Below are 24,091 nucleotides of genomic sequence, written 5' to 3'. Positions count from 1 at the left end.
TGGTGCTAGGGAATTTACACTAAATATATAGTGTAAAACCAAGAATTCTTCTCATAATCTCCAAACTTCAGAAATAACTTTTATGTTTTAATGCCACATCCTCACAGCTGTGTCTAATTGCTCAGATCCATTTTGGCTCTGCTACTAGTATTATCAAAATCCATAGCTGTCTTTAAAGGACAGTTTGAGAGTATTGTAGTGTTGCCTTGTTAAAATAGTTGGTAAGTATGATGGCTTCATTTCTTATTTTCTTTTACTTTAAACACGTGTGGTACCTGTTTTGGATAACTGCTGCCATTTCATCTGAAAGGGGAAGAGTGAAGTTGCCTTAATAAAGGAGCCAAACTCTATGTGCAGTGAAGTAGGCAAGAGTTCCACAGTCTGCAGTGAAATACAGCTTTAGACATATCACCACTAGTCCCTATTTTCACCAGTCCAACAGGCTAGTAGAAAATGGTACCAAAATACTAAAACACCAGTACTAAAATGTAGCTAAAAAGTGACATGCTGATTTGCATGTAATACTGTTAAGATGTTAGTGTACCTGCAGAATAGCCCCCATATTGTGGGAGGTTATTGCTCCAGACTGATGCATACTACAGAAAAATAAAACATTTTCCAAATCCCAGAAGAGAATGATGTATGTGGTGCTTGAGTCATCTCTTTTACTTAAGGAGATCTCAGAGGGACAATAACCATGGCAGGTTAAAGTTTGTGAGATTTTGTTGGATCAACTTATGTAGCAAGAAGAGATCAGAGACAAGCTTTCAGACCGTCAAGTGCCCTTCATCAGGTCTGAGGAAGAAGCAATCGAGTTCAGGTTAAAACAGTGACTCCCACTTTGACTAAATTATGTTAGCTGATTGGACCGCCTGAAAGAACTAGACAGTCACCACCTGTGGAGTGATGAGGAGTTAGCAAAGGGGAGATAAACTGTAATGAATCAAAGTCAGTGGTTGAATCCATGCTTTTTTTTTTTTTTTGGTCTGGTAAAGCTATGAATCCTTCTCCTCAAGTCTATCTTCCCTTGAGGAAAAAAACTGCGAGATCTGAAATGTAGTGATTATTTTGTGAAAAATGTTCTCTCAGTGATGATAGGCCATTTCTGTCCTTGTTATTTTTTCCTGTCTGAGTCTGCTAGCAGAAGTAGTGGTAGCTTGGTTTCCCTGAACCTGCTTGCAGCATGTCAAGACAGTGGAGCCCCAAGGCATGGCATGACCAAAACTAATGGACTGTGCTGCCATGTAAACAGGTGGAAAAGCAAAAATGCTGCAGCATATTTTTGGAATATTTGTGTTAAGTAGACTTTTTCCTGAAATGTTGTATTATGTTACTTTTGATTATTAGCAGTTGTGTTGAACTGGGGAAGGCAAAATTGGCAAACCCTGGATTTAAGACTTTCACAAGAGTTAGTTGCATCCAGTTGCTTTGTGTGGAGGTTCACACGACGGAATACTGACCGGTTAAAACTCAGAAACTGAACCAGACATCTGTCAGAGTGTGGTCTTTGATTGATGCCTGAACAACAGCTTTATCCTCTCCTGATAGTGAATCTGATGCCATTTCAATGCATTTCTCTACCTGATTGTTCAGAAAATTGTTTAATCTAGACTACATATATGCCTTCACTTTTCTCATTTAATGCTACTAACCAGATAAATCTATTTGAACAAAGTAATTTGGTGGTGGTGTTATACCTGTTCATCTGCCAAAATTGTTTTCTTTTCTTAGCTTTCCTGATTCCTTTCCAGGCTGTGTTTACTTCTGTGTCACACTTTAAATCTCAGTACAGTGTGACAGAATTGTCAGTACATTGCCTAAATTCTCAAATTTTGTCTTGGAGGTATGCTAATTTAGACTATGATTGTACCCGTATTCCTTCCATTACAGACCCGAAGAACTATTGTTATCTTTCAGCATCCTGTAGGTCTCAAATTAATGCATATGCTTTGAAATAGTTTTCGCGTTGAAGCAAAATATGCAATTTACCTTGGGAAAACGTCTTTGATAGCAAGTGAAATTTCTGCTTAGCAATAAACAGCACGTGTTTACCTTTTAACCACCAGCATTAAATCAGTAGCTGTAGCAACATGAACCTTTACTTATGGTAGCTGGGAACACAAACAAACTCTATTTCAGTAGAGGAATGTAACAGAAATTGAAATGACATCCTTAAGTTTCTAACATTTTTCTAAATATTGTGACTTTTGCAAAAAGATATTTTTCCATAAGGCCAGGAATGGACATAGAGGTAGTCATATTTAGCTAAGTTTCCTATGTTTTGTCTTCATGGCTCCATTGGCGAAACATTTGGCTTCTGTTATGTGCATCTTGTTAAAGGGCTTTTGAGTAACACTTGGCCACATATAGCTTTCTGCAAACAGAGGATCAACTCTGGAAAAGTGTCAGGGGATGAGAATAACATCATGGAGATTCATACCTTCTTGTAGCCCTCGGGGTTGAGGGAAGAATGATCTGAGAGAATGACAAATATGTTTTCCCCATCCTCTAAGCCCTTTGACAGTGATTTAAAGGGACCTCTGTGTGAAGACATCAGATAATTAGGGCCCTATTTAATTTGTGATTTCAGAGAAATCACAAAATCTGTGATTGTCTGCAAAAACCTTACTAAAAATACAATCCTGGCTCCCCAGTGGGAGCCAGTGGTCCTTGTTGCCTTGCAGCCCACCTGGGAGGGGAAGACACCAGCTGGCAGAGTGGCAGAAGGGCAGCCAAGAAGTCAACAGCCTCCTTGTCCTTCCTCCCTCTTGGGGCCTCTCCACCAATCAGTGATGAGGGGTGGAGCCGCTGGGAAATGCCTGTGAAATTGGCTCTTTGTGCTGCAACCAACCTGTGAAAATTCCTTTGTCTGGCTGCAAATTAAGTAAGTCCCTAACTGTGACCCTCTGTAGTCTCACTTTGTTGACAAGGATAAGTAGAGAACAGGTAGGGTTGGTTTGTGTATTTGTTTTGTTCCCTTTTCTGGGTCAATGTTCTTCACATTTAATACAGAAGAACCTAGAGGTTTTTTCGTCTTTGTCAGTAGTTTTGAGTACAGTATGTGCTGTAGCTTTTTTAGTGAAAGGGTGACATTCGTGTTTCTCTACAATATTTTATTCATTACTACAGAGGAGAATTGCAAACAGCTACCGAGGTTTCAGTTCTCATACAGTCAAAAATAAGAAATGTGTCCAAAAAAATCATGCTGTGCCATATTGTTGCATAAAGCTAAATCTGTAGGCATTTGGTCTTCTATGAGAAATACCGGATCTCCTTACTCATCACTAAGCCCATGCAGATTCAAATACAAATAATTCTGCTTATAAATATTTTTCACACATTTTGAGCAGGACCTATACTGAGAGGATCTTTTCACTAGATTTTTAACCTGCCATGTTGTGTTTGTACAAAGTACTAGTGGTAACTTTTGAAGGCACAAATACCATAAAACACATGTAACTCTTTGCATGTTGCAAGGTGTAGCAATGCACTGCATTCGTGCCTACGTTTCCAAAATGTGCATACCTCTGTTCCAAGTGAATTTGCATGCCTCAGTTTTGAGATGCCTGCTCTCAAAACACTGTCTGGCCCAAGTTATCAGGAATGCTATGTACCAGCAGGTCTTGTTGATGTAAGTCTCTGACAGTAGCATAACGAGGTAGGTGAAGGGGGCACCCATCCCAGGTGCAGATTTAGCAGGGGGGTGACGATAGTGGCCACTAGGGAGCCTGTACCCTGGGGGAGATTTAAACTGCTGTGTGGAGAGTCTGTGTTGTTGCAGCAGCAACAGTAGCCTGAGCCTGGCACAGCAGCAGAAACTCTGCCCTCCTGTCAGGGGGGCAGCTGCAAACAGAGTGCAGTGACCCCATGCCTGGCAGGAGCAGCAGCCTTGAACCTTTGCTGGGTTGACTGTTAGGATGAGTCCCCAGCTGAAGTAAGACCTTTTCAGAATCCTCTCCCCTTCTTCCACTTTGCTCCATCCAGGGTGCCAAAACAGTCAGCCTTTGGCAGTAGCGTAACTAAGGCGGGCAACTGGAGCAGTAGCCCTAGGTGTCAACTTTTGAGTTTGGGGAATGGAAATACAAGTTTCTGACAGGTGGCAGCTCCTAACTGGGGGAGTCTTGGTGCCCTGAGTTTTTCCCCATTGTGATACCACTTGCCCCAAGGAGAAAACCAAGGTGGCCCTGGAATAGCTCCCTATTCCAGGATATCTCCATCCTGCTGCCCTTATACTAGACCCTGCAGACATGGAGAAGGAATCTCTGCCAGCCCTCAGGCAGACACCCCATTTCTGGTCTGAGAAGAAATCGTAGTCCTCCTTCCCATGGAGAGAGTCAGCCTGGAGTGTCACCTGTCTAAAAGTCGCTCCTTCCACAGGCAACCAGTAAAGAGACAAACAGCAAAAGGATTTATTATAAAAACAGAACAAGCATAAGATTTCTAGAGATATAATAGTAAGAAACAAAAGACAACACCAGAACATTGAGCTGTTCTTATCTTCCACCTTAAAACCAAAAATGCAGTCTTTACCCAGGTTCACTGAGCTAAACGCAGCTCTTGCCTCTACGTGTCAGGGCCTCCTGCATTTTGCTCTCAGCTTGCTTTACTCAACCTCCTTGGGCACTTATACATGTGCTTCAGTGGGGAAGGGGGGGGAGCCTCTTTAATTAGGGAGGTTCCAAGAGCCACTCTAATTAAAGTAGTTGGAGTGTCACATATACCTGGGTCTCTGAGCTGAAAAATGGCAGCAGGGATGCTTTAACTGAAGCTCATTGAACAAATGTTAGTTAAAGCAGCCCCAACACCGCCTTTTTACAAGTATTTAATATAATGCACTGTAATTACAGCACATTAATGAATATGTAGATGCGCCCACAGAGTGCATGTGTAAATACCTTCTTGGGGCTGGCTTACTGTGCTGTGCAGTAAGTCTAAATAGCATTAATTACACATGTAAATGCACCAACACAGGACCAAGCCCATAGTCTAAACAGATTAGAAGTGAGAAGGAAACTGAGCATCACGGTGATCTGACTTGCCCAAGATCATATGGCAGTTACTGATGGAGTTGAGCGTAGCCAGGTTTCTTGATTCCTGTCCACACAATGTTGTTATCCCTTCCCTTTGCCATTGCTTGGAATGCCTAACATGTTCTCTCTGCAACAGAAGTTATTTCTCTAACTGACACATGTCCTGTCACTTCCACTGAAGGTGTTGATTCCTTGTGCAGTCACTCCCTAAACAAGCCACACTGATTTCTTAGTACATCTATTTATATGTTCTTCACTTCTTATATTTACATGCCACATTCAGAATCATACTCGGCATTATATGCTCAAAGGAGAGTACAGACATTAGTCTCATCTACCTACCTCTTGGAGGGGTCATCACCATTGTACTGGTGGGAAAGCTGGAAAAGTCAGGTGACTTGCACAAGACACTTCAAGAGTAAGGATGCACAGGGTGGTCAATTATTTTAGAGAAATCTGGGATAGAGAAAGTATTGGACGGACACACACACACACACCCACTGTGTGGCAGTGGGCAGGGCCAGACAGAGCAGGTGTCAGAAACTCCGTGGCTTTGTCACCAGAGCTAAGTCTGAGGCCAAGATGTGCTGTGGAGTGCAGTGCTCTCTCACTGGAGCTGGGGCACAGTGCTGTCTGTGCATTGCATGAGCTCTGTCTAACATAGCTTAGGCCTCATCTTGGCACCTACAGCTGCATCTTGGCTTTGTGCCTCTGGGCTGGGTGAGCACAGCCAGCCCTGACCTTGCAAACTCCCCCCGCAGTTAGGGCAGGGTATGGGAGGGCCAGGTTGGGCTCTCTGCATGGAGGCTGCAATGCAGCTGGCTTGGTCTGGCCCTAGGGCTCACAGCCAGGATGCAGCTCTGGCCCCATCCCAGCACCTGCAGGTGCAAGTCAGCATGAAGCAGGTAGAGGCTGCATAGCACCCCCAGCCTGGATGATGCCCTGGTCCCAGTCTCAGCTGCCGTCTTGGCATAGTGACAGAGGCACTATGCTTCCCAGCGAGTCCCAACAGCTGCTCCAGCCCTGCCAGCTGTTACACCCCAACCCACTCTGGCCACTGCCAAACACGCACACATGCATGCACCTCGTGACTCCCAGGATCCCACCAATCTGGAACTTTTTGCTTAAATTTTCTCTAATGGTGGGACAGAGACAGCCAGTCCAGGACATATGGTCATCCTAAGCTTGCTGGACATCTTATTTCAGATCATATAGCCTTCTTAATGGTGAACTTCTCCAAACAGTTCTTGTTCAGTTCTTCTGTAAGGAAGGAGACTATAGTGAAATCAGATGGTTTGACAATAGATGTGCAATGAAAATGGCAGCTATGTATTTTTTCACTGTTAAAATGTGTTCTTCAGTGACTGCTGAATAGAAGCAAAACTATTAAGTTCACTGTCTGTATCTTTTGAAGGCAAGTTGCCCCGATGATTTCATACATAAAGCACTGTAGGTTACCATTACTTCTTGTTTTCTCCATCACCTTCACAAGTCGTGAATCACTTCTCTTGAGGAAGGGGAAACTGTTCACAAGCACATTTTCTGTCAAAGTCTTGTCAAGCAATCTTAAAGATTAGCACTTAAACTTCAGCTCTTCTACAAGAGTTAGCACTGTGGCTTTAGTGACTGAGTAGGGATCGAAGAGCCGCAAGTCTCCTGTACAATTTAATCAAATCTATATACTAATCAGAAATTGGAAATAAATAGTAGCAGGGCTGTTAATCCTTGAAGCCCAAGTCCAAATAATTGTGGTGTTGGGAACTTGCGGAGCTTTCCACTTGGTATTGATATACTGCCCAATCCCACCTAGTGTCTGAAAATTACATATAAAAACCACAGACTCAAGGGTAAGTTTCAAAACAACTGGACCATATTGTTAAAGAGGTAAGGCAAAAGTAGGATAATGAACTGTATATACAATAGCAGATGATACTACAACAATGTGAGGGATAACCACAGAGACAACAAACAGAGAGCAAAATAGTTTCTCTGACTACACGGTAGTGCCACAGAAACTGGCAGCTCAGTGTGAAGTTCTCCCTGCAGTTCCTCTCCGGGAACTGAGCACTTCAAGGATCAAAGGGATAGGTAATACTTTGCTATCAGCAGAGATGATGGGGTTCGAAGGTCACCTGGACTAATAGCCTATCTATCAGCAATGCTCCCTCCTTGGAGCAGCATTTAATCTGCTAGGACACCAATCATCTCACTCCACCAACAAACAGTCAAAACCTGCTACATAAACCAAGCAATTCCCTTACCTCTCCACAGACTTACTTAACCCCAACAAGCAAACCCACTCAAGCATCATCTCATAGGTGCAAGCTCCTTTTTAATTTCACAAGTCACTCCACTGCTGTTGATCATTTACCAGTCAATCACACTCTCTCAAGAGGCCTATCAATCATTTGTCAATCACCATGTATACCAATTGCTATTCTTCACACCTCAGAACTAATCTATCCATACTGATAGCCTCACACTCACTTTGACTGGAAAATGGTTACACAATTAATATCTAAACTGTACATGCTCCTTCACTCTAGTTAGGTCAATACCTTATTGAGGTTGAAAGGTGAGCTCTCTCTAGAACCTTCCTAGCATCACATCCCCTGAGCATGTGCAAAACTACTCTCTTCACTTAACCAACCATTACTGAAACAAACATCTGTGGTCTGGGGTCAGGGAGGAGAGCTAAACACCCCTTCCCCTGCTTAAACTTACTGCTGGCTGCAGTTGTGGACTACAAATCCCAAAGGCACCTGGAAGCAGGAAGAGGAAGTGATGAGCAATCTTGCAGAGTCCTGGTGCTATAATTCTGCACTGCAAATCCCAGAGACCTCTAGGGCAGCAGGAAGAGGATGTGAACACACAGCCAAAGTGTCTGGTCTGAGCCACTGCAGGCATGTGGCTACATTACCTGGATGAAAGGTAAATGTCTGTTCATTTCTGTTTCAATTTAATCTGTGCAGTTTAGACTAACCTGCAAAGACTGAATCAATTCAGCCTTATGCTTTTTGACTGTCTGTACTTCTTCTTGTGGTAGAAGTACCTTATTATCACTCTTATTTCCTTTCAGTATGTATAAAAGAATGAAAATCTTTGCCTGTTTGGGATGAATCTAGCATGCTTATAACATGAGTGAGCACTTAAAGCAAATAATAAAATGGGACAGACGGCACCACGCAAAACATATAATATCTAGCTGGTATTTAACTAGCTCTGGTGTTTCATAAAGTGTGGCTGCTTTAATCTCCAAATCGTTGGGCTATATCCACATAAGCTGAGTGACCCTAGCCATTTCTGTCTGGCATTGATGGGATGCCTCTATTGTGTGATAGCTAAACAAGTGTTCAAGGTAAATAAGTACTTTCATTAGTGGAGGCAACAGCCACTGATCTCAGTCATGCCCTGTAGCAACCTTAATGACTTTTTGAGCAGTTTTTTATGCTCCCAATCATTCAGGAATACGCTAGCTAACTTACAGCATACTGGTAGGTAGCTATGAATCACTGTAGATGTGGTTACCTGAAGCTGATTTTAAAAGCCTCCATAACGTAAGCTAAAAAGCTTTTAAAAGCCATGGTAAAACAAGCAATTTAACTATCACCTGGGCATCCCCTCTTTTCTTTCCTCTGGTAAAGACTATCATCACAAGTATTCATTATTCCATCATCACACAAGGAAAGAGATGAGGGTGCTGCTTTTTGTTCCTTCATTGTCATTGTTCTTATGGCCCTCTCTGAAACACAAAGGAGACTGGTAATCAGGGAACACTTTGCAGAGCTGTCTCCATGACTTCTCTTTCCTGTCACTTCCTATATGCAAGTTATGAAAAATGCATTGCATGCTGAGGTGAAGTTTCAGAGCAGCTCTTTGGGATAAGCAGGAGGATTAATTGCATGATTCTTAATGGGAGTTTCACCCTTAATTGCCAGTACTGGTTGCTAGTAAAGGCCCACCATTGTGACCCATGCTTGCTTATGTAAGCTCAGAGCAAAATCCTTTGGGTTTTTGATTGCAATTCCTACATTAAAAATGTTTGGATTGCATTCCAAATGAGCCTGCCCCAGTTACTGAACAAATAAAGTGCTCTGTGCCTCAGTTTATATAGACTATGTGTAATAATCTCTGCCTACCTTGCAGTGGTGTTGCAAGGCTCATTGTTACTTTGAGAACATCTGTGGGTGAAGTCCAAAACCAGCACTGAGAAATATCTCATGACGAAGGAGGTGCGTTCCCAACAGCTGATAGGTAAAATGCATCCCTTGAACTTCTGCTTCTCTGGCATTTTGTTGTTCTTGCTGTAGATGGCAGCATGGTACTAACATTTAGGTGTAGTCGGTTCTGTGAACTCTCCATCTAAATTTAGGCAGAATGATCTGCAGAAGAGTTTAATAAAGGTTGCTCTCTTGTTCTTTTTTCTCTCATGCAGTTTTGACATCCACCTCTTTGGACTTCTTCCATAAATTGTGGCAATAAAAGATTCTGATGATGTTAAAATGGGCTCTAAAGGTATGTGGCAAAGACTTTAATTAAGCCCACTGGCAATTGTCTTCTGACTCAAGAGTTTATGAATCTATAAGGTGTTTCTATTATTTCTAATAGATTATTAACACTTGGTAGATCTCAAGGGCCTCGCAAGTACTTTTGCTTGGATGCTTGACTAATACTGAGTGTCCCAGAGCCCACAAGAACACACACTGTTTTGGAACTGCGCTATCCTTTCGGCTCTCAAAATAATGGGTGTTGCTAACTGACTGACTTTATGGAAATCTATTATTTATTAACATCCTTTTTTACTTACTTGCCACAGTGAAATAGCTGGTATTCACAGCAAATCACACAGATCTCTCCATGTTTCAACTACTGTAGAATTAAGTGCATAATACAGGGTTTTGTGTGTAACTCTGAGGCACAGGGCACTGGTCGTTGTCTGAGGCAGATTTCTAGCCAAGGTAAAATGCTGCGATATGCAAGTAAGAAAGTTCCTGTGAAATAAAATATCCTTTCCAAAACCTCAAAAAACCCAACAAAATATGATAGGAAATTCAGTTGCTGTTGTAGAATACTGATGATCATTGTAAAACTAAACTGTCCCAGACAGTTGCATTGGAAGGCACAGTGTTGTGTTCCTTTAAAGGAAAGGTAATGTAGTGATAGACCAGATCCTGCTCTCCAATGGAAAAATAATTTTCCTTTTGATGTTAGTGAGAGCAGCTTCAAAATCAAAATACACATGATGATGTGAAAACTGAATTCTAGTCCCTCTCTGTGTTCAATACTATTATACTTGTTTCCTAGCCATAGGATTACTGCAAGTATTTTTTTTTTTTTTTTTGCCTGATTGCAAAGGGGAGAAGTATGTATTACAGCTTGGGTTTCTAGCCCACCTGTGTTTATATAAGAAATGGAATGAAAGGTTTAAAGAGTATCAATTTTCCTGACAAAAACATACAAGTCAAGTGCAGCAAAAGAAATGGTTTGGGGGAAGGAGCAGATTTTCTCCTAGTATACTGTTGAGCATACAGAGTGAGACAAATTGTGCAGTATCTATTTCTCTCTTTATCCTTCACGTTCTCAGGATAACCTACTTTTCTTGCTCTAGCATCTCCTTGGAGAATTCTGCTTTCTGTGAAAACAGCAAAGCCTGCAGTATCCAGTAGAAAGCAGGCCAATCAATATTAGTGTTTGATGAAAAGAAGCAAGTTCTTTAAAGTGCATCTCTGAAGAGGATGCTACCAAAAAGTCCTTATATCTGTATGTTCTCTCTGGTATGTGTCTATTTGTTTTTGAAGGGGTAAGATGCTGTCTATGTTCTGTGCTGTAACAGATCTTTCTTATGACTATATATCTGCATTGAATTATGTAAAATCACATTCAACTAATTTTAGAACTCCATGGGAAGTAACCTAGTAAAGCTGTATTGCTTAAAAGCAGATGGGTTGAGGGAGGGAGTGCATGGGAGGCTGAGGCTGAGAAGCCAAATCAGAAATGTCAGCTGAATAACCCTAAAGTTTGAGGTACATTTTAAAGAGGGTTATTACACTACACCTCTTTTTGCAGTGTATTTGCTCTTTTACTATTTTAATCCTACAGCCTACCACCTATGAACAGCAGCTCTCAGAGTCTCTTGAGAACTACTTAAACTAGGAGTTGGCAATTATTTCAACTGGAGGGCCACTTAATGAGTTCTGGTGAGCTGTTGAGGGCTGCACACACAAAATTAATGGTGAAGATTATAATTTTCACAAACTATAGATAAAACACAAATCCTAAGCTAAAAATCTACTACAAAATATTTTAATTTTATTTTAAAAAATATTTGTTCTCCTGACTTTTTTGTGTGTGGGGGGGGGGGGCGGTTAGTAGTGTATATAGAGATGATTTGCATAATAGCTCAAAATAAAGCCTCTGTCTCTCAAGGGAACCAAAACCAGCCAGCAGGAGACACAGCCAAGGGAAGACACCCCCACCCCCTGCTACTGCCCAGCCCCCTCCCCGCCATGATTCACAAGGGAACTCCTGCCTCAGCCTGTACCCCAACATGCCCCTCGAGCCTCCTACACTCCAAATTTGCCTGTCCTATCCCCTTTCCTATTCATACTTGCCCCCACAAAGTCTGGCGAAGCCCAGAAACCCCGTAACAGTCTGCCCTAGCTCCCCTCAAGGGCCTGCACCCACCCACAGCCCAGGAGTCCTCCTTCCCTTTGGAGGAGATCCAGCTTCAGGAAATGGGGGGCAGCTTCACCTGGGTGGATAGGATGGGAGCTGTGCTGGGTGCAGCTGGGAGGTGGCAGGTGACTGGGCTGGGTCATGGCACTCTACTTGAAGGTGGGAGTGGGGCTGAGACTTGGGTTCATCTGCAAGGAGACACTGGGGAAACTCCACTGCCTCTGGGCACAGGTGTAGAGTGCCCACTGCACAGTCCTAGCACCCAGGGCAGCTTCTGCTAGCTCTAAGCTGCAGGCAGGAGGGGTGTTGCAAGCCCAGCCCAAGTAGGAGCCCTGGGGGCTAAGCGTGGCTCACCCAGAGCCTGCTGCACAGAGCCAGGCAGGCAGGCAAGACTGCTTCTGCCTGCTGTCCCCTGGGACACCAGTAGAAGCTGGAACCAGAGCCACCATCTGCACTGTCCACCCACGGGCTGGACAGAATCAGCTGGCTGGCGGGATATGGCCCATGAACTGTATGCTGCCCTGGCTTGGACTGTAAGTTCTTTGAGGCAAAGGCCATTTTAATCTTGTGCTGGGAGGTGTACAAACTTGATTATGGCCTGTGAGTTCTAATGACTAGTCGCTAATTAGGACTTGATTGGTTTGATGCGGAGGCATTGATATGGAGGTATGGACAAGAAGACAGACTGGTAGCCCCTGAACAAACATCAGCTAAAGCAAACACTGTGGGAGGATATCAACATTATATCCTAGCTACAAAATCTGATCTTTGCCTCTCTTTTTCTCCGTAAGCTGGACGGTGGCAATATTGTGACGTTATAGTAGAACTGGCTGAATCTAAGCCGGGGCGGACAATTATTTAGGCTGGAGGGCCACTTGCCCTCCCCACCCCCCATTTACCTGAATTTCCCTGTCCCATGGAGGAAGGCAGAAACAGCCCCAGGGTCCCAGGCCAGAAGACTCTGCTAGGCATGATGAAAGTAGTGGCGAATAGAGATGAATAATCACTTCCTTGATTTGCTGGTAATGCTCCTACCACTTCCTCTTGGTCTGGTGATCTATAGCACAAAGCCACCATGACATTACCCTTGTTGCTCTCCCCTCTAACCCTAACCTAGAGACTTTTCAACAGGCCAGTCCCCAATTTCATACTGGAGCACTGAGCAATTGTATGGCTCTTTTACATAAAGTACAACTTCTCTTCTTCCCTGTCTGTCCTTCCTGAACAGTTTGGAGGACAAGAGTGATCACCCGCAGTCCTCCCCTGCCTCCACTCCCCTGCTTCTTATCTAAATTTCCCTCTCCTGCAGAGGGAGGCAGGAACAGCCCGAGGGTCCCAAGCCAGAAGCCTCTGCTAGACTTCAAATGAATGCCCAAACTGTAATCTATCTCCTTGAACTTCATGAGTTTCCGTACTGCAAAGTGATGTTGCACTGACCTCTGTTCGCATGAAACTGTGATTTTTTTTTTTTTTTTTTTTTTTAAGTCAATACTGTTTCCTATATGAAATAAGTTTTTTCTAAATACAGACACATATTAGGGAGATGTTAAGAATGCTTTAAACTGGTATGTGACTGATGTGGACTTTAAGGTAAAATCTCAGCAATCTCAAGCTTTGAAGCAATAAGCCAAAGAAATTTTAGTGATGGAATTAAAAAGTTAATACAGCACAATTTTGCTATGGACTAGAAGTGAAATCCTGGTATCGTCATAGTCAATAGTGTTGCCTTCAGTGGGTCCAGACTTTCGACCCTTCTTGCTTAATACAGTGCATTTACTTTTGAGAATAATACAAAGTTGGCACCATTGTTAATGGAAGCATTCCTGAAATGGATAGGCTGCAAAATGCTGAAAAAGATTTCACATGAATTGTAGAATGATAGAAAATTAGGGTTGGGAAGGACCTCAGCAGGTTATCTATTCCAACTCCCTGCTCAGAGCAGGACCATCCCCAACTAGATCATCCCAGCCAAGGCTTTGTCTAGCTGGGTCTTAAAAACCTCCAAGGATGGAGTTTCTACCACCTCATTGGGTAACCTGTTGCAGTGTTTTACTACCCTCCTATTAAGAAAATGCTTCCTAATATCTAACCCAAACTTTGCTTGCTGCAACTTGACCGTTGCTCCTTGTTCTGTTATCTGCCACCACTGACAGGAGTCTAGCTCCATCTTCTTTTGAACTTCCCTTCAGGTAGTTGATGGCTGATATTATATCCCATCTGTCTCCCCCTCTCTAAACTAAATAAACCCAGTTCCCTCAACCTCTTGTTATAAGTCATGTCCTCCAACCCTTTCACAATTTTTGTTGCCCTCCAGTGGACCATCACAAATTTGTCCACATCCTGTCTTTAGTGGGGGGCCCAAAACTGAGCACAGGACTCCAGATGTGGCCTCACCAGTGGTGAATAGAGAGGAATAATCACTTCCTTTGACTTGCTGGTAACACTCCTACCAGTGCAGCCCAGTATGCCATTAGCCTTCTTTGCAACAGGGGTACACTGCTGGCTCATATTCAGCTTATTGTCCACTGTAACCCTCAGGTCCTATTCTGCAGAGCTGTTGCCCAGCCAGTCAGCCCCCAGCCTGTGCCGGTGCATGGGATAGTTCTATCCTAAGTTCAGGACTTAGCATTTGTCCTTGTTGAACCTCATGATATTTTGTCTAGCCCAGTCCTCCAATTTGTCTAGGTCACTCTGAATCCTAGTCCTACCCGCCAGCATATCTGCTACTCCCCCAGGTTGGTGTCATCTGCAAACTTCCTGAGGGTGCTCTGTATGCTGTTTTCCAGGTTGCTGATGAAGACATTGAACAAAGCAGAGCTCCAGGTCCAACCCCTAGGTCACTCCACTTGATACCGGCTTTCAACTAGACATCAAGCCATTGATTACTACTCTTTGAGCATGACGATTCAGCCAGTTTTCTAGTCACCTTACAGTACATGCATCGAGCCCATACTTCCTTAGTTCGCCTGTGAGAATGTTGTAGGAGATTGTATCAAAAGCCTTGTTAAAATCAAGGTACGCCACATCCATTGGTCTCCCTTCATCCAGAGAGTCAGTCATGTCATCCTAGAAGGCAATCGGGTTGGTCAGGCATGACTTGCCCTTGATTAGGAAGTCAGCAAGGATTAACCACCTTTTCTTCCAGGTGCTTAGAAATGGATTACTTGAGGATCTGCTTCAGGAACTGAGGTGAGATTGACTGGTCTATACTTCTCTGAATCCTCCCTTTTCCATTACTTACAAATGGGCACTATGTTTGCCATTTTCCAATCATCCAGGACCTTTCCTAATCATCATGAGTTTTCAAAGATGATGGCCAATGGCTCTGCAATCTCATCAGCCAACTCCCTCAGCACCCTCAGGTGCATCCTGTCTAGCCCCATGGACTTGTATGTGTCCAGCTTTTCTAGATACTCCCTAACCTGTTCTTTTGCCACTGTTGGCTACTCACCTCCTCACCAAACTGTGCTGCCTGGTGTGGTAGTTGACCTTTCCTGTGAAGATTGAGGGGAAGAAGTATTGAGCACTTCAGCCTTTTCTGCATCCTCTGTCCTAAGGTTGCCTCCCTCATTCCATAAGGGATCTACACTTTTCCTGGTCCTCCTCTGGTTACTGACATACTTGTAGAAACCCTTATTGTTACCCTTCATGTACTTTGCTAGCTGCAGCTCCAATTGTGCATTGGCCTTCCTGTCTTCATCCCTGTATGTCTGAGCAATGGTCCTATGCGCCTCCCTATTTATTTGTCCAAGTTTTCACTTCTTAAAAGCTTCCTTTTTGTGATTTGGCTTAGCAGGGAACTCTTTAGTAAACTAAGCTGGTCTTCTGCCATACTTGCTAGTCTTCCTTCACATTGGGATGGTTTGTTCCTGTGCTGTCTGTAAGGCTTCTTTAAATTACAGCCAGCTGTCTTGGACTCTTCTCTCCCTCAGACTGGTTTCCCAGGGGATCCTCCGCATGAGTTCTCTGAGTGAGTGGAAGTCTGCTTTTCTGAAGTCCAGGGTCCTTACCTTGCTGATCTCCATCTTTCTTTTCCTTAGGATCCTGAACTCCATCATTGCATGTTCACTGATGCCCAAGTTGCCATCCACTGCTACATTCCCCACCAATTTCTTCCCTGTTTGTGAGCAGAAGGTCAAGAAAAGCATGGCTACTCCAGCATTTGTACCAGGAAGTTGTCCCTAACACTCTCCAAAAACTTCCTGGATTGCTTACATACTGCTGTATTGCCTTCCCAGCAGATATCAGGATGATTGAAGTTCCCCATGTGAACCAGGGCTTGTGATTGTCTTCAAACGACTAGCAGAAGTTTCTCCAATCTCATCTACCACTTCCTCTTGGTCTAGTGGTCTATAGCAGACACCCACCACAACATCACCGTTGCTGCTCTCCCCTCTAACCTTAGCCCAGACTTTCACACTGGAGGGCAGGCTGATCTCCACTTTCACACTGGAGCACTGAGCAGTCATATGGCTCTTTGACATAAAGTACAACTTCTCCTTCTCTTCTTCCTTTCCTGTCCTTTCTGAACAGTTTGTATCCATCCATGACAGTGCTCCAGTCATGCAAGCTCCCACTAACTCTCTGTTTTTCCAAGTCTAATATAATAAAAGGCTTAGTCTGTGTGTGTGTCTGTCCATAACAATTTTGGGCAACTGCACATGTGCTGCTGAGGTGGCAGGTGGCAATTGGCTGTTTGGCCTGGGCTGTGTGGGTCCAAGTTTGAGCTACTGCCAGTGAAGTTTGTGGCAGTGGCAAACACACCCTGGCTGCCCTAGCAGTGAGGATTCCCCATGCCTCTCTGTCTGAGGGTGTAGTGGGGGGATCACGGTGGTGGCGCTGCCTGGCCCTGATGACCCCCAGAACAGCCAGCAGGCAGGGGGCAGTAGTGGGCAAAGAGGGGAGGTGGGGGGAGGCAGGCAAACATGGACCAGGCAGATGCAGGGCAGGGGAGGGAAGGGGGGGTGGTTAGAGTATCTGAAGCACTGGGAGGGGGGTGCAGAGCAGGGCCAGATGCAGGGGGTGGGGTACAGCAGGGCTGGACCCGGAGCAGCAGGGGTGGGGAGTGGGGCCAGACATGATGGGGGTGGAGTGGGGCAGGACCTGGAGTGGTGGGGGGTGATGGTGGAGCGGGGCCAGACCTGGAGTGGCAGGAAGCGGGGGGCATCCCTGCCTCCCCCCATCATCTTGATGGGCAATTTTTAGTCACATTGTAGTTCCATGACTGTGCAAGGACTTCCAATTCTTCCTGTTTGTTTCCTAGACTGTGCATTCATGTACAGAGCGGTGGCAAAGATTGTATTTGACAGGAGATGCCCATTTTCAAAATACTGAATCCTCTGATACTTGGACATTGGCTAACCACAACTGCTTCACTATATTGTTGCTTTTGCAAGAGTCCAAGCAGGAACCTTAATCTGAATCAGGATGCAAAAAAGAGAAATTCTTGGGAGAAAATGCGATATGGTTGGAACTGCACACTGTCTGTCACTGGGAAACAGCAACGCTTTGCCAAAGCTTTCAGTATTGGCAGATAATTTTACATGTATAAAATATGGAATTCTCATAGGGTTTGATCTTTTGTTGGGCAGTACTGGATCTTCTGTGTAGAAGTGCCATAATCTGGTCCTGACTATGGGTATTAAGTCTAATAATAAGGGCTTGCAGGATGGAGTCTGGTGAGTGTTTTGGTGGGAATCGGGCCTTTTATAGACATGGCCCAGGAAGTGAGGGGGGTGCTTTAATTAGTGCTGCTCTGAGAGCTGCGCTAATTGAAGTGCCTAGCGTGTCATATGTATCAGTGCATATGAGCTTTAATTTAAAGGGACCCACTACCACTTTTCAGCACAGGAATGCTGGTACACATGATGCTGGAGTCTGCTGGAGCATGGTAATTACCATACTGCAGCAGACTCAGTTAATCAAGTCTGCTCTGACACTGTGATTAGTCTGTCCGAGCAGCCTCCCTGCACATGTATAGGAGCCCAGGATTCTTTGGGTCAGTTGTGAAGATCTGTTTTCAATGAGTTCTTAAAAGTGAACAGAATCTGACTACAGGGAACTTGGTCACTAGAGAACATCTGACACTTTTCAGCTGGTCGCACTGGTTTTGAATTGACAGACGTAGTCATGGCTGTGTTAGGAAGGACAGTAGTTAAATTCTAGGCAGTTGGAAATACACAAGCAGCTGGAAAGTAGTAACTGCATATTCTGCTGTCCCACAGAATCAGAATCAGACAAGAGTCTCCTCGTGCAATAGTTTGACAAGGTAACAGGTATTTTAGAAGCGTATCCAAGTTTCCAGCTCAGTTATGGCTTTCTGATTTCTCAGATAACCTTAACTTCAGTTTTCTTTACAATAGCCAAAAGTTGTGGGACTAGAAGATCTTTGCTATGATTACAGAACAAAAACAAACAGTAAAGTTAATTTGTACTTTTGGCCACTATTTAGCTAACATGAAAGGCATGAAGTAGTTTTTCTCCAGCTGATAACAGCAGAACTATATTGTTGTAATGGGATTGTCAGCTCTGCCTCACCTTTTTAGAGAGATTAGGACCAGCAAAAGCTTTCTACATTGCACGGCTCTGAATCAACCTTTTTTCTCTAACACAGCTTGGTTGTGATGCTTTGTAGTATCACATTGGCTCAGCATATAAAGGAAATATTTAAATCCCATATCCACTTATTGACACTGATCTTGTGGATCTTTGCATCCTTCATGTGCATTAATCTAAAAGCATAAGTTGTGGTTGTCTGGGATATAGCAAATAGACCCATCCCATGTTTCAAAACATGTCAATAATATTTAGAAGGTTTAGTTAAAAGCCCTCAATAATCCCTTCCTTTCACTATTTTATAGCAAAAATAGAAAATGTTATCCTCCTGATTCTAGCTTCAAGACCACTGTTCATTTATTGCTGAGATGCAGCTTCACATCAATAACAAGGACCTGGATTTCAGTTGCTGTTGATCAAAAAAAACCAAAAACTGACTGTTGTCTGAAAGAACTTGCCTGACAATAGGTGCCAATATTTTTCTTTAAATTTAGAGCTATGGCTCTATTTTGAAATCAGTGGGAGTCACCTGCAGGCACACTAGAGGGCAAAGTTTAGTTCTAATACAGACATTCATTTTCTCTTCTCTCATGTGTTTTGCCATTGACTTTTAATATGCTTTCCCTATTGTCCCTAAGGCTTACCTTCAAAACTTTGTTGCAATTTATTTTATTAGAATACCTTTGTAGTGTGCGGAGGTTTTTAGTAAGATGAATCAAGAGAGGAGGACTGGTGAGTCTCAAAGAGAAACTTGACAAGATATTGGAGACTTGGAAGGACACAATCTTCCCTAGAGTAGTAAACAGTTCCAGAAAACTCAATGGAAAATGGTGCAGGAGACTAGAAGAAATCCAGTCATTGTTTGTGCAATTCTGTGTATCTTTTCTCAGGTTCAGGTTTCTCTTTGCATAGACTAGAATAATTGAGAGTATACACTTGCCTTCTCTTCCAGTTTGTTCCCGTAGACTGCTATCAGACATTTAAAGAAGTTAACACATCTGTAAATAGCCATTTTGATCAGTCCTTATGATGGTCTTGGTATTGCTTTTATTCAGCAAAAACAAACATTTGTTCATATTTGGGAGGGAAGGGGGGAGGGATTTAGTTTCCAATTTTATTCTACAGCTCTTAAAAACAACAAAAAAGGGTTCTTAAAACTATAAATCAATCTGTTGCTGTTTTGAGATTCCTTTATAATTGCCAATGAATACAAACTCAAGTAGTTGAAGTGTTCACAGATGCAGGATATCAGAAATAAAGAAAGATTAAAGTAAATGAGCTCTCATGAATATGCATTTTATTTCTAGTTAGAAATAGTTGTATGAGTTACAAATGCAAAATTTTATATTGCAAATGAAATGGTCTCTACAGTGTTTTTTCACCCATCATTTGCAGTAGGCTTTTAGCCTTTTCTATGCACTTGAAATCATTTGCCTCAGATGAAATTAGGTTGTTTTTAAAAAAAAAAACAACAAAAAACAATAATATATATATTTTTTTAAGTAAAAAACAAAGTATTGCTGAAAATAGATTAGGGGAAGTCCCATAAAAAAGAAACAACAACAGTAGGCTATATATTAGGCTTGTGTGAATAGGGAAGTATTCAATTCAAATTTGGATTTGGCCAATTTGGAGGGCAGTGATTTGATTTGGTGATCCGAATCACTGTCTTCATTTGATTTGGCCAAATCAGAATCAGAGATTTGGTGCTGATTTGGAGATTTGGATCAGCTGGGGAGAGGCAGGCACAGCCAGGTGGCTGCAGGTTCTCCCACAGCTCCTCTGGCTGTGCCTGTCTCTTCCTGGGCAGGGGGAGCCACAGGAGAAGCCCCCATGGCTGTGTTGCCCAGCCCCTTCCCCCCCTAGCACTTTAAGGAAAAAAAATAAGCCATACACTCACTGGCTCTGGTAGCAGCTATCAGGGCTCGTGGTGGGCAGTGGGGATTGGCCCCCCTGCCTAGCACCCTTGCCGCAGCTGCTCCTTAGTGTGGGTGTAACATGGCTTGGCAGGGTGCCACGTGCTGTTTGGGAGCTAGGACCATTGGGGCTGAGCAGTGCTGGGCTCCAGCTGACAGTCTCACTGCATCTCACTGGCTGATCTGAATCTCTCTGAATCTTTTCTGAATCAATTGGGAGGCTTTGGATTCAATTAGGACCTTTTAGTGGGTCTCCCGATTCTATTAGAAGATTTGCCTGGCAAATTGGGTCAAATCGTCTCTGAATCGAATCAACAATTGAAGCTTCGCACAGCCCTACTAAATATTTCATTGGTTTAAAACTGCACGACAGCTGATCATCTATCCTGTCATGTCTTGATGTCTAATTCCAGGACTATTATTTCATGAGTAATCCTAGGGAAAACATGCATTTCAAATGCAAAGGAATCCTTGGAATTTGTTGTTGTGGATAAGGGTGAAATGCCTGTTGGGTACTATTATTGGGTTGGTGGGGTACCTCCCGTTCCTCTGGTTCTCACTTGCCACGACTTAAATCATATGAGGGGAGGAAAGAAACTGAGTTGTTAATTGATACCCATTGAAGGATTACTCCTGACCCATTACATAATTTTAATTTTTTTTTTTTTTTTTTTCCTTAGAGGACCAGATGGGTGGAAGCAGCTCATCTGAGCTGTCCCTGGGATCACCCCTGGGCTCAAAAGAGGACTCCTGGTGGTGAAATCTCCAAGGTAAGTGCTGGCTGGTGTTTCTCAGGCTAATAGCTGTGGCCATAGTCAGCACACCTGATGGCTTCTGCTCTACATAGGCTGCCCTTATGGAGGGTGTTCCCATCTGCCTTTCTCTGTGCGGGTCACTCATGGTAACCCCCTGCTGTCCCAGTCATTTTCCATGCAAAATAATAAAGGGGAGAAAAAAGATCAAAGGGGCCTTTCTTTGCCCCTGTCTCAGCTTCCTGCTGCTAATTAACTCATTAGTGGCTTGTTACAGGCGCAGCCCAGTCTTTTTCTGTGCTCTTTGCCAGCGTGACCCAGGGAATGTTCCTGCCATTGGGGTCACAGAACTTGGACCCGGCTCCCCTTGAGCTCTGGGCTGATGGACAGTGTCCCTTCTGGGGTCTCATCTTGTGACCCCTTTTTACTTTAATGCTACCCAGCTGCATCCTAGCATGCAACTGTGGTTCATCCCAGAATGGAGGCTCGGCTCTTCCCAGACTCACTGCAACTCCTGTGGGCTCGTGGTAAGTAGTTGTTGCCCTGTGGGGTCAGGCCAACCTTCAGGATCTCAATGTTGCGCTGTTAGACAGGAGGGTGACACCCCCACCCCCAGGCATACCTATCACCAATTCAAGCACATACAAATTAGTGATCTGGGTCTAACTTCCGGAGCGTATAGCGTATGTCATGCACACAATGACACATACACACATAAGTTCCTAACTTGGATGGTACAGTGTGTATGTGTGTGCTTGGCGTACCTGGGATACTTGGGGGAAGGTTAAGGTGAGAGAGAGAGAGTTAAAGTGTAGGGAGTGAAAGCTTCCAGAACCAGGATTAGAAGAAGTGGACTACAGAGAAGCTGGCTGAGGAACTGAGGCTTGGGTTTACTTAAGGTAGACTGGGGCTGGAAACTGAGGCAGACAGCTGAGGTATTGCAGCGGGGGTGCAGGTAAGTGGTAGCAAGGAGGAGATAGCCAGGAAAGAAAATGAGGCAGAAACCTGGTTGCTCAGGGGAAAAAGGAAAAGGCGGTGGGGATAAGACAGTGGCAAAGAAACAGGGGGTTTGGAGGCAGAGAGGAGCTCAGGACAGGCTTTGGAGGTTGCAGAGAGCCAGAAGCAGGAAAGGGAGAAATGAGACGGAAGTTAGAGGGGAAACTTGATATTACTTTGGTTCACTTAGAAACACAGGCCTAAACCATACAATATCTATAGGAAACAACAAAAATCAATGCAAAAATGATAATAATAATACAATATACAACAGTAAAAATCAATACAAACCTAATAATAATACAATATAAAACAGAGGATATCCAAAACCAAAAGTTTGCTACCAAAATAAAAATGTTAAAGCTTATCCTAAGTCTGAGCTCGCTTATGCTTGTCTATAGGGAATAGAGAGGGAGAGAAAGAAAAGCCAGAAATAACTGTGGAAGGGAAGGGAATGCATGTCTACCATATATATCATGCCTCTCTCTCTCTCTCTCTCGCTCTCGATAGAAAGAGGGTTTTGCTACATAGTGAGCGGGGTTCCTCAGTCTCTATGCTTGACTTGTCTCGGATCCCTCCACCGGATCCTTTCTCTCAGGAGTCTCAAGCAGCTCCTCTCCTCTCCATGGTGCCTGAAGGCGTTTTCATTAGGACTTCCCCTTTCTTTTATTCTTGGAGATTGTGCCCTATTGGCTGCCCAAGCAGGGGTGGAGAGTCCTTCTCCAGCTGTCAGGAATTTTCCCCAAGTAACAGGGTTCCTAACAAGGACCTTGTTATAGTAATCTCTAAGGAAGGGTTCCCACAAGCTTCAAGGATTTCAGAAAGTAACTAACCCTTCTGCCAGGCACTAGATGGCAGCAACAAAAGCTGAGTTCATCTCAGGGGTTTTACACAAATTGATTATTTTGGCCTGAGCCCCTATCCAGAAACCTGGGAAGATAATTTGTGCTTAGATGTTCCATTGTGAAAAAATTTCCCCACTCACAAGCAATATCAAACGATAAGGCCACATCCAGATGAGGGTGGCCATGAAGTGTGCGGCACATACCATATGCTCACCCGTTCTCCACGTTGCATGAAAGCAGTATAGGTTTTGTTGGACTTTTTGATCCCTGGATATTTGTCATTAATTTTATACACGTTTTTAATTGGTTTTGAATTTTTACACCAATATTTTTTTTTAATTATTTATTCTTATTTTATTCTTACTCTTTTTATTTCTATCTTTATTTTTATTCTCATCTTATTTTTTATTTTCCTATTTCTAGGTCAGGTAAATTTTATTTTGTGTGTAAATTTACCTTTATTATTTTCCTCAAACAACCACTCCTATAAACAGGGTGCTGAAATTCTCTGAGTGCTTATAATATACACACAAGTATGCACTCTGTGGTGCACTAATTCAAACTCCATTAATGTGCCCCCTGCATTATCTGACCGGGCAGATACCTAGAACCCCCCTGCCCTGCTGCACCCACATTCCTCTATTCACATTCCTGCACTGTCGGGGGTCATTGTTTTGTTCACTGTTTCCCTTCTATCCCCAGACAGCTCTTGCCATGTCTCTGTCTCTGTCTCTGTTTGGGTCTCCATTCCCATAGCCCCCCAAGTTCCAGTTTCCTCAGCCTCTTCCCCATGCTCCACTCACAAATCCACATACCAACCATCCAAGCTCCCTCCTTGGGCTAACGAGAGACCCTGGTCTTCTATCCCCGCCTTCTCCCCTGATGGGTTTTTAGTTGTTAGTGCTGGTGCTTCCATAGGAAATCAGGGAGTGGGCATTGTGTTCCTGCACTATTTCAGTTCTGCTTCAGTTACTGACAATAAAATAAATGCTTTAATGAATTTAAAATGAATTTTTATCCTTGTCTGTCTGTTGTAATGGGAAGGGTTGTAGAGGCATGGGTTGTGGGGGGGAGGTAAGGCAAACCAAGGAAAACCAGGCTTGTTTCAGGCACATTGCATGAATGAAGGAGGACGCAAGCACCTCTGGACTGGCGGGGGGGACATTTTGCCCAGAATGTGGGTATCACAAGGTATGGTGGTGAGCAGCAATTGGGGGTGCTACACAGCACCTGTAATAATATTTCCTCTGAGTGGAATGCTCCCCAGGCACACCACCCAAGGGGGAGCTTGGGGGGTGTCTCAGAGCACTCTGGTGCCCTGC

General features: G+C 43.7%; 1 long non-coding RNA gene across 1 annotated transcript; it reads left to right on the top strand.

The window, feature by feature from the left end:
- The first annotated feature begins 9,180 nt into the window (after window positions 1-9,180).
- LOC149856351 (uncharacterized) lies at window positions 9,181-20,943 on the top strand. The gene is made up of 4 exons (XR_016444441.1): window positions 9,181-9,284; window positions 9,466-9,545; window positions 10,639-10,804; window positions 20,857-20,943. It is a non-coding gene; the product is annotated as an uncharacterized LOC149856351 (long non-coding RNA).
- The last annotated feature ends 3,148 nt before the right edge of the window (window positions 20,944-24,091 follow it).

This window comes from Crocodylus siamensis, chromosome 10 (assembly GCF_052110815.1).
Source record: "Crocodylus siamensis isolate JL-2025a chromosome 10, ASM5211081v1, whole genome shotgun sequence".
In the NCBI taxonomy this organism is placed as follows: Eukaryota; Metazoa; Chordata; order Crocodylia; family Crocodylidae; genus Crocodylus; species Crocodylus siamensis.
Note: the sequence above shows the minus strand (reverse complement) of the source record. Positions and strands in the feature narration are given on the sequence as shown.